Genomic DNA, 17,551 nt, shown 5'->3' with positions numbered 1-17,551 from the left:
AGCTGGATCAGATCATTGGGTGACAGACCCACAAGAGGAGTCATAGCCTCAACAAGAAGCCTCTAAACCGGTAGGGAAGAGAGAGCTGAAAGAATAGGAGGAAGATCCTCAGAATATGGAGGGAGAGGAATCAAAACTTGTTGACGTAGAAGCCGAGGGGGAAGAGGAACCATTCGGGATGTTCCCTGAGTTCTCAGAATTTGAGAATGAGGAAAATGAAGAATCTAACTACTATGCCCCGACCAATGAGGGGTCTGACGTTTTTGCATTATCACCCACAATAGTGCCTGCCACCTCCACCAAGACATTTAAGAATTTTGGGAGGATATGCCCCTCTGAACCTGCCTGGTGGGGAATCGCCTGCAAAGTCCATTCCTTGCCATTCAGGGTAGCCCCACGACCTGTCACCTGTAAGGAGGTGTACGAAAGGATGATCCCAACAGGAATACCTTGCACCACCAGGGTTAGATTTCCGCCACCTGAGTTAGTGTATACATACAAGAGATGTCCATTCCACCGCAATCAGGCTAGTCATACCCTAAATGAGTGTTTGGGTATGAAGAGAAGGATCTGTACTGTGATTGATGATAGGATCATCGGGACTCTGTGGGGGCCTCACACTCTGTTAGCTCATGATCCTTTCATTCTTGGGGAAGGAGTCACTGCTGGCACGCAGATCTGGCGATATGACTTCACGGTATTTGAGGAATCATACGTCCGCATATTCTCGACCCTAGCTAGTCTATGAAAGATTAGACCCATGGAGCCTGCCCACGAACCCACACCCTAGGGGCCTAACAGGAGTAAATTTTGTCTATATCATACAGGAGATATGGGGCATGATATAGAAGAGTGTTATGCGTTCAAGCTCGAGCTGGAACATAAGATCAGTACTGGAGAAATTTTGGTAATCCTTCCGCCACAGTACTAAGAAGAAGGAAGATCAAGAGAGAGCGAGTTCGTAAGGACAACGACTCGCGGAGTCATATTTTTGGATAGATAATAGGTGTCCCCATTTTTTGCACATAAAAGGTTACCCCCCCTCCCCATAAATATTGTTAGGAACCGCACTGACCTGACGTCCCTATGGAGGGATACGCGGGAAGCCCTAACCGGGTCTGGTCTGGGGATATCTCTAGTTAGGATTAGCTTAAAGGATACTTTAGATATATGTATCTTTCTTTTGTAAAACGAACTATGACAGGGCCTGATTTCCCCTGGCGGGATACGTAGGCAGTCTATGTAAGACTCGATCCCTACATAATATAAATTACAATTCCCCCCATTTGATTAACCTTTCAAAACAAGAGAGAGTTTATCAGGGAAAGTCAGTTAAAAGCCCATTTGACCAAGATCTACCCAAACAATCATAAGTCCACAAACTCCCGAGCCTTTAAGATGAGAGGATCAAAAGTATTCGAGCTTAATATGTGACTTTTTATGCTATGTGCACTTTAAATACCAATATGTGATATCTTGTTTTGTAATTTACAACCGGTGACTAACATTATCCACTGTTGAGTTATTCTTGTCTTATAGAACGAGGTCGATTAGCGTAGTATTGAAAGTTGGCATACTTCACAAGATCAAAAGTCGCGTTAGCATCCCTATTAGACAAAGGCAAATAGAAAATGACTGGTACTCTCGAGAATGGAACTGAGCTCGGTCTCCACGAGAGAGATGCCCAAGACCCTCAGGAGGTCTCAACTCAGGAAGATGTGATAGCAACATTACTGACTGCCGTAACAGAGCTCCAAGAGAAGGTAGCCAGGAGCGAGGCCACAAAAACAGGAAAAGCCGCCTCGACAGAAGGGAGGAGGCCCCCTCCTCCCTTTCCTTCCCCGAGCTCGCCAATACCCGATCATTTCCCCGTATACCCACCAGGAACCATCCCACATTCACTAAGCTCTACCCACCCAAATCTCGTGGGAACCTCTTACCGTACTCCTAACCCAGCAAAATACACTTAAATCCCAGGGACCACCCACTAAGTTCCTTCTTACCAGGCTCACCATTTTGTTGGTGCAGCAGGCCAATTGCGTGCCCTAGCTTCACCAATTGGGCAAACCACCACCGCCCCGCTCAACCACACTGCCCACCAGGTCTCGTTCTTCATTCCCAACATCCCCAACAGGTGCTCTCTAGGAAAAAAAGAATGACCATTACGAAGAAATGGAAAGGGCTTGAAGGGCCAAACAGGACAAGCGGGAAAAACATATAGAGAAAAAGATGGAAGAATTACTGGAAAAGTCCAACAGATCTGCGAGAAAGGCTACGGGTCTATGATACGATGACTTATGCATGCATCCAGATCTGGACTTGCCCGAGAGATTTAAAATCCCGAAATTTGAAATGTTCAATGGAGCAGGTAATCCCAAGGCACACCTTCGATCCTACTGTGATCAGTTGGTTGGAGTAAAGAAAAATGAACCCCTGATCATGTGACTATTCAGTCGTAGCCTGACTGGAGAAGCCGCTGAATGGTTCACAACTCAAGATATGCGACAGTGGCACATCTGGGAAGACATGGCGGAATCCTTCATGGAAAGGTTCTGGTTCAATGTCAAAACAGTGCCAGACCGCTATTACCTGGAAAAGGTCAAACAGAAAACTACAGGGAATTTGCCAGTAAATGGAAGGCCGAGGCGGCCCGCGTGCAACCCCGATGTGTGAAGGGGAACTGGTCTCTATGTTCATCAGGTCCCAAGAACCTGATTTTTATGACAGAATGTTTTCTATGGCCGGAAGATCGTTTACCGAATTGGTCAAAACGGGAGAGGCTATAGAAGATGGCCTCAAATCTGGGAAGATAGTTAGTGTATTCAACAAAGCATCGGGGCAAGCCGCTGTAGGATCCTTCCATAAGAAGAAAGAGGACGGGCCAACATATCCCACGCACCAAATCCAAGCCCAAAAGAACCCCTATCTACACTCATAGCTACACCCCTCATAAATTATCCAACGCCTGTGTACTACGCACAACCTAACTTTACTACCACTGTCCCAGCTTACGCGGCTCTACCTAGTGTCTGTGTACCCACTCCCACCTACCAAGCACCACCCCCAACAAAACTATTGTCCAAATAACCCATCACAAGCCTATTAACTGCCACAAAACTATCAAAACAAACCTCCACCCCTAATATACAAGGCTCCACGTCCCATTTTTGAGCAGAGACAAGTAAAAGAGCTCACCACGCTTCTTCAGCCCAGGGTTCAGCTCTTTGAAAGGCTATTGACCAGCACAGCCAGAAAATAGATTCTACCGGGCCGATCAAACCTGCACCTATCATTCAGGTGGGAATAGGCACAGCACTGAAGATTGTATAAATCTCAAGCATAAGATCCAAGACCTGATTGACAAAAGAGAGATCGTCTTGGAAACTGCATCCCCCAATGTGAACACAAACCCGTTGCCCAACCACAGAAAAATGGAGTCCACATGATCGAGAAGAATGAAGATTGGGAAACTTGCAGAGAACTAATCCCTAAAGTGGTCAAATCCTTAGAGCACAAAGTGGTTTCCCTTACGCTCCAGGAGCGTCCAAATTTCGAGGTTCTGGTCCCAACACCAGAGGCCACGGCCATAACACCAAGATTCAAAGCCCTGATCCCGACACCCGTGGTGGCTCAAGTGGCACAGTCGGACAGTTCTACAAAGTCCGTTACTGCGCAAGCGGCCATAGCCCCAGGCATGGCCGGCTCCGGGAGATGTTACACACTTGAGGAATTAGTACAGAATGCTATAAGGAAGGAAAACACCCAAAGAAGAGCGATAACTGAGGGGGAAGCCGAGGATTTCTGGCAGTGCATGCAGCCGAAAGACTAATCCATTGTCGAACACTTGAAGAAAACACCCGCGTGGATATCAGTACTATCATTTCTAGCCAGCTCCCCGTCATACAGGCAGGCCCTCATGAGGGTATTAGACTAAGCACACGTACCGACTGGTACAAGCAGTGAAGATCTGGCTGGGCTAGTAGCCCATATCATCGGAGAGCACAAGATCTGCTTTTCCAAGGAGGACTTGCCGGCAGAAGGAACGACCCACAATAGAGCCCTTAACATCACCGTGGAATGTAATGACAAAGCGGTAGGAAAGGTGCTGGTAGATAACAGATCAAGCCTCAATATTTGCCCTGTCACAACATTGACCTAACTCGGCTGGGACACAAGCAAGATTCGCCAAAGTGGAACAAACGTCAGAGGATTTGACGGGTCTCTCAACGATTCCCTTGGAGAGATAGATCTACAGATCCAAGTAGGGCCCACATTTTTCAGTGTAGAATTCCAGTTCATGGCGATCACTGCAAACTACAATATGCTCTTGGGAAGACCCTGGATACACTCCGCTAGTTCAGTCCCGTCAACTCTGCACAGAGCCATGAAATTTTAATGGAAAAGACAGGAAATTGTTGTGGCAACTGAAAAGGATAATTGGAGGTATCGCTACGACATTGTCCGCGTGATCGAAGGAAGCCCTCACTCGCCAAACTTTCACGTGGTAGAAAATGTGGGAGCCACTCATGCAGAGGAAAAGGCTAGTAAGGCCATGCCAGCAGTATACAGGATAATCGTTTCCACTATGCTGAAAAATGGTTTCGAAATAGGCAAATGCCTAGGAAGAGACCTTGAAGGGATAACAGAACCTGTCCTAATCCCAAAAGAAAACTACCACTTCGGCCTAGGGTATACCCCTAATGAACACGAACTCACAAGGGAAATAAAGAGAGAGCCCAAAACGAGGAGTCTGCCTCATCTAATCCTGGGTCTGTACTAGTCATTCCCCAGAAAGGTGTTGACGCTGAACGAAGAAGAAACGGATGGGGGTCTTGAGACGCTGTTTTAGGAAGAGGGATGCTACATAGTCATTGAAGAAGATCAAGAGGCACCCGACATCCGTGGGGTAAGGCCAGGAGAGCAGCTGAGCAATTGGACATCCACTCCCCTCTTGGTTCCTCGGTAGAGAGATGGATTTTCTTAAAACCTTTTTGCTAAAAACAGTGACATCGGCCGAGGCCCGAATGATCACCTTTTTCCTAAATTACATCGTAACAAAAATGGAAATGGTTCGATATTGTTCCAAACCAAAACCATTGTTGTAAACATCTGCTTTTGAATGAATGAAAGCCTCGATTTTCACAAAACAACTATCTTTATCGGATAATGATAATAATAGCAATAATAAAAGTTTTCTAACTAAGCATGCATAATAGATAATAATAAGCCTAACCTTACTCTCCCTCTCTTTTTCAGTAGTAACTATAATAAAACAATCAAAAATGTCATGACGTGTTGTGAAACAAACGTGGAAAATGGGCCGCAGGAATATGAGGAATACGATGAGACAACAATGATGCAAGAGGGACTAGCAGAAGAATTAGAAGAGCTAGAAGAAAAGAGAAAACCAAATATGGATGAGACTGAGGTAATCAACCTCGGTAACGAGGAGGACGTCAAGGAAACGCGAATCAGTGCCCATTTGGGGATTTCACATAAAGAAGAGCTCGTAGCTCTGCTAAACGAATATGTGGACATCTTCGCCTGGTCATACGCAGATATGCCGGGTCTGAGCACCGAAATCATAGCCCACATATTACCTATCAAGGAGGGTTTCGCGCCAGTCAAGCAAAAGACTCGGACATTTAAGCCTGACTTGAGCATTAGGATAAAGGATGAGGTGGAAAAATAGATTGAGTCCGGCATAGTGGAAGTAACATCCTACCCGACTTGGGTGGCCAACATAGTGCCAGTTCCCAAGAAGGACGGGAAGATCCGAATATGTGTAGACTACCGAGATCTCAATCAGGCCAGTCCAAAAGAGAACTTCCCACTTCCAAACATCCACATCCTGATAGACAATTGCGCCAAGCATGAGCTGCAGTCGTTCGTGGATTGTTTCGCCAGATATCATCTGATACTCATGAGCGAAGAGGATGCTGAAAAACAGCTATCATCATCCCTTGGAGATTCTACCACTACAGGGTGATGCCATTCGGCCTCAAAAACATTGGCGCCATATATATGAGAGCTATGACTACCTTGTTACATGATATGATGCATCGGGAAATCGAAGTTTATGTGGACGATGTTATCATAAAATAAAGAGAAAGTACAGAGCATACTGCACACTTACGTAAGTTCTTCGACAGACTTTGCAAATTCAATTTAAAATTGAATCCTACAAAGTGCGCATTTGGAGTGCCCACGGGAAAATTGCTAGGATTCATAGTCAGCCGCAAGGGTATCGAACTGGACTCTACCAAGATTAAAACAATTCAAGGGCTACCGCCCCCCAAAACCAAGAAAGAGGTCATGAGCTTTCTGGGGAGGTTGAACTACATTGGACAGTTTATAGCCCACTCAACTGTGATTATAGAGCCAATCCTCAAGTTGCTCAAGAAGGATGCCCCCACAAATTGGACAGAAGAGTGCCAAGAGGCATTTGATAGGATCAAGAGATATCTTTCCAACCCTCCCGTCTTGGTACTGCCCAGGCCAGGGAGTACTCTGTTACTGTACCTGTCAGTATCGAAAAAAGCTTTCGGGTGCATGCTCGCCCAGCATGATGAAGAGGGAAAAAAGGAACATGCCATCTACTACTTGAGTAAGAATCTTACCTCTTGCGAAGCACGATACACACTTGTGGAAAAAACCTACTGTACTTTGACCTGGATCGCCCAAAAGCTGAGGCACTACCTATTCGTGTTCACCACTCACCTCATCTCCCGAATGGATCCGCAAAGATACATTTTCCGGTAGCCAATGCCCATAGGAAAATTAGCCAAATGGCAAATGCTGCTAAGCGAATTCGACATCATGTACGTGGCGCAAAAAGCAATCAAAGGAAAGACCCTGGCAGACCACCTTGCGGACAGTCCCGTAGATGATGAATTGGAGCCATTACGGATCCCAGATGAGGAGGTGATGGCTATAGAAGAAGAGGTGTTGGAACCATACTCGGGCTAGAGACTATTTTTGGATGGAGCAGTCGACTATAAAAGATCAGGCGTTGGAGTCGTATTGATATCAGAGACAGGCTAACACTATCCGATGGCTGAAAAGCTCAACTTCAGATGCACCAACAATATGGCGGAATACGAAGCATGTATCCTAGGCCTCAGGATGGTGCTAGATATGAACATACAAGAATTGTTGGTAATCGGAGATTCTGATCTACTCATCAACCAAGTGAAGGGAAATTGGGCGACCAAAAATGATAAAATACTCCCATACGTGAATTTGGCACAAAGATTGTTCGGGAGATTCAAGAGTATTGACTTCAGGCATACGCCAAAGGCTCCAAACGAATTCGCAGACGCATTAGCCACGGTAGTATCTATGAGCCAACATCCTGAGAGATCTCACATTGATCCGTTGGAGATCACACTAAAGGAAGAGCAGGCTCACTGCGCATGTGTAGAGGCGGAGCCTTATGGACGACCATGGTACGTCGACATCAAGACCTACCTAGAAAAAGGAGAGTATCCGCAAGAGAACTCGGCAATTCAAATAAAAACCATCAGGAGGTTGGCTAATGGTTTCTTAGGAAGTACTATACAAAAGAACCCCTGATCTCGGTTTGCTCAGATGCGTGGATGCCAAAGAGGCCACGAAGCTGCTGAAAGAAGTGCACGCAGGAGCATGTGGACCCCACATGAACGGATTTCTAAGAAAATCCTGAGGACATGGTATTACTAGAGGACCATGGAGCATGATTCCTGTAAGTTCGTGCAAAAGTGCCATCAATGTCAGATACACGGGGATCTGATCAAAGTTTCACCCTCAGAAGTGCACGCGATGAGTACTGCCTAGCCTTTCGTGGCATGGGGAATAGACGTCATAGGACACATTGAACCTCCGGCCTCCAACGAACATCATTTTATCTTAGTGTCTAAGACTATTTCACCAAATGGGTGGAGGCCACTTCCCACAAATCAGTGACTAAGAAAGTGGAGCTGATTTCGTCAAAAACAATTTGATTTGTCGTTTCAGTGTACCAGAATCTATCATCACGGATAATGGCGCCAATCTGAACAGTCATTTGATGAAAGACATCAGTGAGCAATTGAAAATCACTCACAGGAACTCCATCGCCTATCGGTCACAGATGAATGGAGCCGTAGAAGCCGCCAATAAAAACATCAAAGGATCTTGAGAAACATGGTTGACAACTACAAAAATTGGCACAAACAGCTACCTCATGCTCTATTGGGATACAGAACAACAACCAGAACTTCAACCGGGGCAACTCCATACCTTCTCGTTTATGGTATGGAAGCAGTCATACCCGCAGAGGTAGAAATCCCTTCACTCAGAATTATCCAGGAGGCAGAACTGAAAGACACAGAATGGGTCAAGAACCGTTATGAAAAACTGGCCATGATAGAGGAAAAACAAATGGTGGCAGTGTGCCACGGGAAGCTGTACAGATAGAGAATGTCTAAAGCCTTCAACAAGCGGGTCAGAACTCGACTTTTCCAGATCGGACAACTCGTGCTCAAGCGAGTCTTCCTTCACCAAGAGAAGTATAAAGGAAATTCGCGCCGAACTGGCAGGGACCATACATGGTCAGGAAAGTACCTTCAGGAGGAGCTGTGGTTTTAGCCGAGATGGACGGGCAATAGTAGCCCAAAGCCATCAATACAAATGCACTCAAGAGATACTATGTTTAGGATCCTATTTTGCTTGTACTCGTATTTCTAATTTCATTGTAATGGCACCTTTTTTGCTTGTAATAGTACTAGAATAGGAGCAAAACAAACCGTCCATGTAATGAACAACACAATGACCTGAATTCCCCACGATGGGATACGTAGGCAGTCCACACTGGACCCGATCTCTTTATTAGTAAAATCCAAACTCAATTACTTTATTCTGAACTACATTCGACCTGAATTCCTGCTGCGACAGGATACATAGGCGCTCTTAAGCTCGGACGTCATAAAAGAAAAACCAAAAATCCCTAGGACACCTCAGAGACAGTAAAGCTAAAGAGTCAATAAAATCGGGCTCGCGAGGATTGGTATAAGAATCGGGCAATACCAACCCTACACCGAGGCAGAATTTTTTAGGGAACCTCAAAAATTCCTATCAGAGGTGGTCAACAATAGAAAGGGCAAAATAGAATCGTACACTGGGGCTGAATTTTTTAGGGGACCTCAAAAATTCCCGCTCAGCAAAACAATGCAAGGGAACACTAGAGCGAGCCCTGAAACCAGGGCAGAATTTTTGAGAAAGAATCTCAAAAATTCTAAAGTTAGCAACCATGCTACCAAGAAAAATCAGCAGACCTCATTTAAAGAAGACACACATCGTGACACAAACGAAGTAAAACACTGCTAAAAAGGGAAAACAACGTGTATTTTATAAACTCAGTTTTGAATAAAAATAAAAAATAAAAATAATTTTTTTAGTACAAATACATCCCAAAAAAATCTCTCGAAATACCGAGCCCAAGAAGGTTCAAAGCAGAATCAAGAGGAGACACCGGGCAGGAAGGCGACTGCGTTAATCGGCTTCTTAGGAAACTCACAATTTTTCTGTGGATGCAGGTTTTCCTCTTTACAGGACAGCAGCAAAGCAAAGGCAAAGAGCCCAAACGGAGGAGAAAGATCGAAAGGATCACAACAGAAACAGTTAGTAAAGACACACCAAGACAAAAGGGTCACAATGAATGAGCATAATGACATATTCGACCAAAAAGGTCATGACCAAAACAAAGGGGCATATCCAACCACGAGGGTCTCAGCCCACACTACGGATAAAAGAAAGATCATCCAGCCACAAGGGTCATTTCTGTCATCTCTTAATTACTTTCAAATTCTTTATTTTAAAGTTGCCAAAAGGGTCATTCATACAAACAGCCAAGAGGGCCATTCATACAAACAAGCCAAGAGGGCCACTGATACAAACAATCCAAGAGTGACATTGATACAAACAAGCCAAGAGGGCCATTCATACAAATAGCCAAGAAGGTCATTCATACAAACAACTCTCGAGCCAAGAGGGCCATTCATACAAATAGCCAAAAGGTCCATTCATCTAAACTTCCACAACAATATCTGCATATTTTCAAAATCAGGAAAAAAGCACAGCCGCCCAAAAGGAACCGGTTGCTAAATCAGATACAGACAACTTGCGAAGCAAATGTGGAACTTTTTCTTATGCAGCCAGTCAGGATAGGGTGCCCATGAGATTCAAGCTCTCCAGCTGGGATTCGGAAGCCATCCAACCTCAGACTCAGCCACTACTTGTCCTATTTCTTTCATTCCTTTTGTTTCAAAAATTGCAACCGGTCGGATACACACCGGGAAGTCTGAGAGTACTCCCGCACAAGGGATTCACTCTTCTCCAGCGTGTCGAACTACATGTGACCTGATTCCCAGGAACAAAGGATATGTAGGCAAACTCAAGCCCCGAGAGTCGGTCACATCCTAACAAGACTCCTTGGGAAACTTAATCACTATGTTGGGATGCCCAGGGAGTTTCTCACAAATCACTTAAAGTTTTAGTCGAGTCAAACTACAAATGGCATGAATTCTCATACGACATGAGATATGTAGGAAATTCGAAAACCAGGGTCCGGCCATGTATGTGGAAATTGCATAGAGACAAAGTGTTACACCTCGAAAATTTCATGTTGTTGCACGGTAAATATACTAATGCAAGCTTAAGGTGAACATGAGTCCCTTATGATTACAAGAAGGGTATTTGGTGGCCTAAAAGTGCTTACGATAAGACTTTGAAGTGATATGAATTAGTGAGACTACGTTCGTCAAAGGAAGGTGAGGTATAAGTTGTGTTTGGGGAAGATTTTGCAACCATCGAGTTAAGGAGTGATTGGTAATGACTTGGAAAAGAGTTATGAGGGTATTTAGATTGTCAATGAAGTGTTAAACAAGTGCTAAGAAGGTTTCATAAGGATTGGAGATCAACAAAACGACTAGATTAGCTTCGGAAAAATGGAGTTTGCAGGAGCACTCAACTACTCCGGAGTCGCCATTTCTTGGTATATTCTTTTGTGTACATATTGGGGCATGGCGGGGCCCTGTCCCGACCTTATGATTCCAGTATTCCAGTTAGAGGCTCGTAGATACCTGTATGTGGGTTGTAGATGCCATGTGACCTCTTCATTGTATTTTGTACATCATTTTTTTTAGCCTCATGGGCCCATGCTTATATATATTTTTTGGGAGGTATTAAGAGAATGGTTCCAGATAAGTTTATGACGGGAATAATGTATGCCCAACTGAGTATGATAGTTAACATGATAAGTGGTGCTCAGTAGTCAGCTCCGGGTACCCGTCATGGCCCACGAGTCGGGTCGTGAAAGGATCCAATAAGCCGGGTCAGTAAACAATTAGTGTTAGTCAAATTTCGTTGCTCAGGGATGGCCCCGCCATCCCCGAACACTGAAGGGGCAGCTGTTGACACCTAATTTTTGACCTCCCGTAAGTCATTTAATCACTCGGGGTCCCTGGGTAATAAGTGAATAAGCTGAATATCTCTAATGGCTTTAGATGATCTTTACAAAAAAATGCCTAGGTCAACATTTCTTCCTTTTAAATCAGTAAAAAGATTTTTCATGCATCATATTTTATTTAGAGCATAATAATAATTTTCGAGATATATGGTTGAATTATTCTGGTATAATCACTTAAAATCATTTTGTTTGACATTTCTCTTTTATTTTTACCTCTAAACTTTGGATATTTTAAATAGTTTAAGTAATTAATTATTTGCCTTTTCTTTACTACTCCTGATTTTTACAAAAAAAAATAAAATAAGTATAATCGCCCTTTAATTATTTAATTAGACTAGTTAATTAATTAAATAAAAATTATTGCAAAACTGAGCCCTTTTCATAGATACTTTCCCCTTTTCTTGTTTTTTTGCCTTAGTCTCAATTAATTTAATTGATCTTTAATTTAAAGGAATTAGCTTATATTTTTGGAAATTAGCCTGTCGGTATTTTTATTTAAAATAATATGTTGTCTTAATTTTCTTAAAAAAAAACGAATTTAGGCGAAAAGGCCATAATTAAAATGAATACGTTGGGCCAATTGAATTTCAGGCCCATCACCGACTTAACCAGCTTTTAAAAATCATTTCTCTTTTTTTTTTATTTTTTTTATTTAATACAAAATACATAGCAACCTATTTTTTCCACTATTTCAACTTTCTTTAATAGTATTTTTAATTATAAATGGTTAATGACTAAATATATTCAGCATATACACCAAGTATACACAACATATATGTGAGATTTATGTGTATACACTTGGTGTATACACAAAGAAGAGAGGCCCATTTTATTCCCAAAAACAGTTGGACCGAGTCCAAACCCAATATGGGCTGACCCGGCCCAAGTCAAACATTAAGGGGGTAATTACCTGTTTTCACTTATCATTTTCAAAAACGGAAAGGGCCAAACACCCCCTCCCCTTCTCTCTTTCCTCTTCCAGCAAACGCTAGCGCCGCCTGTACTTTCCTTTCTTTCGCATTGCCAAAAATGACGAACGATTCAGAGGTCTCAGACCTCAACAGCTTTTTGTGTATACAAATGCATGCAACAATTCATGATTCAACAATTTCTCACTCAAAATCGTTCCAAACATGGTATAAGTCGCTTTCATCTTCGATTTTCCTTTTAGTTTTTGAATTTATTATACGAGTTCTGCATTTGCTTTTTATTTTTGTTGTTTTATTTGTTGTATTTTATTCGATTCTTATTGGTTGAGAGCAAACGGGCCAGATCGAGTAGAACCATACTCAGATCTGGCCATGCGTTGTTGATTCTGGTCGATTTCAACCGTAGATCTTCATTTGTAAGGGTGATTTGAACGAAACTAGTTCATCCCACATCGGTATTTATCGGGTTTTTCATAGCCTTGGGGTTCTTAGAACCCCAACCTTCAAACAAAAACAAGTTTTCAGCACTGGAAAAATCAAAGAAAGCTAGAATTTTAAGTTAAAAACTTGAATTTAAGCAAAGTATAATTTTAGACTCAAAAGAAAACCTCTTCATCTTTTTGAGTCTCTCAGTCAAAAATTTATTTACTTTTTCTCCTTTGTTGTGGTTGAGTTTGGGTTGGAAGCACAAGAGGCTTGCGAATCCATTCTTGACAAGGGCTGCATCGAAAAAAGGTAAGACCCAGTCCCTCTTTCATGTTCTTTGTCATTTTATAAGTTAGTATTTTGTTTGTATGCTCTTGGTTGATGGCTTTGTAGTATATTTGTTGATTTAGGCATTGTTTAGTAATCCCAAGTGTGAATTCCTTACAAAACATGGTGCTCTATTTATGTGTTTAATCTGATATATGATGATTTGGTTTAAGGTGGGTGTCCTAGACCAATACTGTAATTTGGCAAAGATGTTTAAGGTTGTTGGAATCTAGGAATGGCTTGTGTGTTCTTGAGCTTTGATAAGGGTCAGCAGTACACTATTAATATGTATCTATTGAAACAAGAGGGCCTAACTTAATCAGAAAGTACCTAGGTTATAGTAAGGTTTCTTAGCATATTAACTTGGTTTGTATGACTGTTTAATGAACACTGCTTAGTGTTAGGAAATCATTATGACATGTTTATGGGATCAGCATTGTAATATTTGCATCATGACGTGATAATACCTGATGAATTAAGTATTTTTAGTTATGTTTGAGGACCTCTTGATTTGCCTTATTGAATACATCTGAGACTGTCACCAGTTTTATTTGAGATATTTCTTTACAAAGTGAGGCTGCTTTGCTCCTATCTTATCATGCTTGAGTTGAAAATTATTTTAAGACTATGCCTAAAAGAGTGTGTGTGCAAAATGTGTTGGGTCTTCTATGGTTGGTGCTACCTTGCTATACCAGTGGCTTAGAGTGATCTTCCATGTGATTTGTCCTTACCCCCTGTTAGCTGGTTAACTCTATAAACATGCAATAATTGTGTTGACATTAGTAAATAAGATGAGAAGGGATTAGAGACAAAGATAGATCAAGCATTACTTTTTTTTTTTACTAAATAAGGAACAATTTTCTTTTTGAGAATAAGCCTGCCTTACTGTTTCATCTGTAAAAGCAAGCCAAACTAAAACAAGGTTAATAGCTTAATATGTGTTTTCCTTCTCCCTTGATGGGAGGTTGATGCGTTTGGAGCTTTATTTGATTGTGCCTTCTTGATCTGGTCTGACTAATGAAAGTGATCAATTGTTGTTAACGATAAGTGCAGGGCTAGAGGAGTTGTTGAGTGGGCTTAGTCTCAGTAATTAATCACTACAAAAAAAAAAAAAAGTTTGAATAGGTAAATCAGGGATAAAATCATGATGAGAACAAGTCTAGGTGGTGTTGAAAAAGACTGTGAGGGGGAAGAAAAGGCTAGATTAACAATGAATCATTGGTCTGATAATATGTCATTACCCTATTAATTCAACTTGCTAAAACATGACTAAGGAAAAGAAGGTAAGCCTTTTTAGACTAAATTGAATCATGTGCAAGTTAAGTAGGATGCTGTCTAGAGAATAGGTTAACAAGGGAGGGGGTTTAAGTCAACCTTTTTGCTAATTAGCTAGCCTTTTAAGAATTGGACTAGAAACCTCAAATATTTTCCCTATGGCTTGTTCATGAGATGCCATCCTATTCTTTGCACTTGTAAGTTAGTTTCAGGAGTTTGCTTCTTTTTCCAGTTAATGCATATCTTTCTTCTTCCTTTTATTTTCCTCCTCTGTGAATCTTGATTATGTTTGAAAGCTCAAATATTTGGTCTAGTTAGGGGAAATGGAGGATCTTTACTTAAAAAATATAAATATTTAGTTCACGGCCATTTGGTAAATGGTAGTTTGAGTTCCCTTTGTGCTCCATTTAGAGACTCTGAATGCTGTCTTCTTAAAAGAAAGTGATTGCCCCCATATTCAAGATCAAACTGCCCCATTGTCCAGTGTTATTAAAACATGAAATGCTTTGCATGGGTTCTGTTGGAATATGGCCAGCTTAAGTTAAAAATGGGAATTGCCTACTATCTACAACCTGAGTAATTTATGTCTAGACTTGATACTTAATGCCCTGCCATGATGTTTGATTGTCTTTATTTCTTTGATTTTCTCATGTATATTTTCCATGGTCTGTCTAAGTAGGGTTTGTGATACAACACAATATTGTTACATTTCTAGGTTGGTCTAGGGCAGTTCTGTAGTGTGACTAGAGAATTTGCTAATGACATTTGACTTGTGTTGTGACCCTGCATGAACGTGCTGGCTTCTAGTGTTGAAATGATCTTGACTCTAGCCTAAATAATCCTAACCATCTATACATTCTTGTAATTGAACTTATTAAGACACTTCGCTGTAAGAAAGAATTCTTGGTAGTAAATGACCTTTATAATTGGAAGGGGTTGAAGGCAAACTAAAACCCCATGGCCAGGAAGAGTCTTTTAAAAAAAAAGGTGCTTTGAGAGGGGATCTAAAGAAGGGGTGATCATAACACTGTTGGATCCACCATATCTTCCCTTTGTATAAAAAGCACCATGTCATTTTTCTGAGCCTATGGTGGTGTATGTTGACTGAATGCATCCTTCCAAAATCATGTAGATTTACTGCCAGAACCTAAAGGAATAAGATAAAACAGACATGCATTATTAAGTGTGTAGTAAAGACTTACTGATGAACCAGTGAACATCTGTGCATGATCTAATTGAATACCAAGGGAAAGACTTTAAAAGAAAAATAGGAAACTTGAATAATCAGGGGTTAAAACTAAAATAGAGTTATTAATATTGTTGAAGATCATACAATTTTTCTTTTTAAAAAAGGAACACCACCTAAAGAGACATAAATGATTCCATGCATATCCCTTTACATTATAAGTGTAGCTTGCATTATTCTTGCTTGGCGTCTTCATCTTGTTTGGTTCAAATGGGACCTGGAATTCCCCACCTATCTCCATGATTCACGTATATTAACCTTGACTTAAAGATGATCCCTCTTCTTATGATGATATTTGTCTGTTCAGTCTATACTTGGCCTCTGTAAACTGTGACTTAGGGTACATTTCCTCATTTACTAGGGTTTGTTTGGTTCACTATACGTGTGCAGTTTGTAACTGAATTTCATATTGATATTTGCTATACATTTTATATATAGTAACTGATAAATTTACTTGGCATAAACCACTCTTAGCTCAAATGCAATACATAATGTGATGAATATGCTCCTGTTTCTTTGGTGATTAAATGGCATTTAATGAATATAGAGTGAAGCAGTATCTTTTCTTAAGAGTCATATCTGTACTCCATCCTGGGATGAAAGCTAAAGCTGTTCAGTGATATTGGATCCTAGTTATGCATTTGTGCTTGATTGTGGTAAGGTAGAGGATCACTAAGGGTTGGCCAAACCTTCCCCCAGTGCCAGCCATGCCTGGGGTTCGATGAAACCCCTTGGATCTTGTGCGATATTGGAAACAAGGAGGGTGGTAACCACCCTAATACCACTCCAATACACTCAACCCACACATTACTAAAATGCATCATGGAAAAATATCATGCTAGGACAGCTTGGCTATTTCTATCTAAATGTTATTATTATATGTGTATATTTTCAGCATATATTATGTGAATTTTCATATGATTCAGTCTAACCTATTTCCTCCCCCCCCCCCCCCCCCCCTCACTCTTCGCAAGGCCACTTGGGCCGGGGATACAACCTCCCTATAGGACAATTCTTTCAAAGTCTACCAAGTACGAGAAAAAAGGGAAAGCTAATATATATGTCTATGAAGGCCCAATTATGGGTGAAAATGGTTAAGGGGCTTGGTACACCCCAAATTTTATTTTATTCTTGTGATATTATATGTTTATGTTCATTTGTATTTGTAAAACTCACAACATTATTGGAAACCAAATTGATGGAACTAGACGTTTTAGGCAAACGGTACTTAAGCCGTTTAGTTGGACTTTATGCCCCCCCCCCCCCCCCCCCCCCTTTTTTTTTTTTTTGCGAATTTCCTATAAAGAGATAAACTAGAATTAGGAATTCGGGTAGATATTAGCACTTAAAAGATTTTCTATTGAAATTATTCGTCAAAGTTTTCATTTAGCATTAAAAGGGACATGACTCTTTTCATAATGAATCCAGTTTGTAAAATATAGCAATAAAAAGGTTCTTAGTGTCATGGTAAACTCGAAGACAAATCAAAATGTGTATTGTGCTTTGCTCTTGAAAACTGCCGTGATTTTTGATAAATCTCAAACCAACAAAAAATCAGATTTTTGGGCCACGGCCCATTAAACTGTTATAAGACGAGATTTCAATTTCAAAGTTAGTCTTGAGCCTTTTTTTGAAAAATAAAAAGAAATAAGTTTTGGGCTAGAATCCATCAACATCTCATCAAAAAAGTCATTATCCTTCCCTTTTTAAACTTATAAGATTTTAAGTCCAAAATATATAGTAGGTGATTATCCTTCACCAATTCGACTTGTTTTATGGCCCAATGCTGAATAAAAAATAATCTCTTTCAAACTTATCAAAACGTCCTTCAATAGAAGTAATAAGTGAGAGGTTCTTGGCGTA

General features: G+C 41.3%; 1 long non-coding RNA gene across 2 annotated transcripts; it reads left to right on the top strand.

Moving 5' to 3' along the window:
* The first annotated feature begins 12,416 nt into the window (after positions 1–12,416).
* On the top strand, positions 12,417–16,892 carry LOC132630923 (uncharacterized). 2 transcript variants are annotated; one of them, XR_009578741.1, is made up of 3 exons: positions 12,417–12,621; positions 13,088–13,149; positions 16,663–16,892. It is a non-coding gene; the product is annotated as an uncharacterized LOC132630923 (long non-coding RNA). The 2 variants fall into 2 exon arrangements; XR_009578742.1 differs by having other exon boundaries at positions 12,417–13,149.
* The last annotated feature ends 659 nt before the right edge of the window (positions 16,893–17,551 follow it).

Source organism: Lycium barbarum, chromosome 3 (genome assembly GCF_019175385.1).
Source record: "Lycium barbarum isolate Lr01 chromosome 3, ASM1917538v2, whole genome shotgun sequence".
Classification (NCBI taxonomy): domain Eukaryota; kingdom Viridiplantae; phylum Streptophyta; class Magnoliopsida; order Solanales; family Solanaceae; genus Lycium; species Lycium barbarum.
The sequence above is the reverse complement of the archived record's forward strand: the minus strand, read 5'-3'. Positions and strand labels throughout refer to the sequence as shown.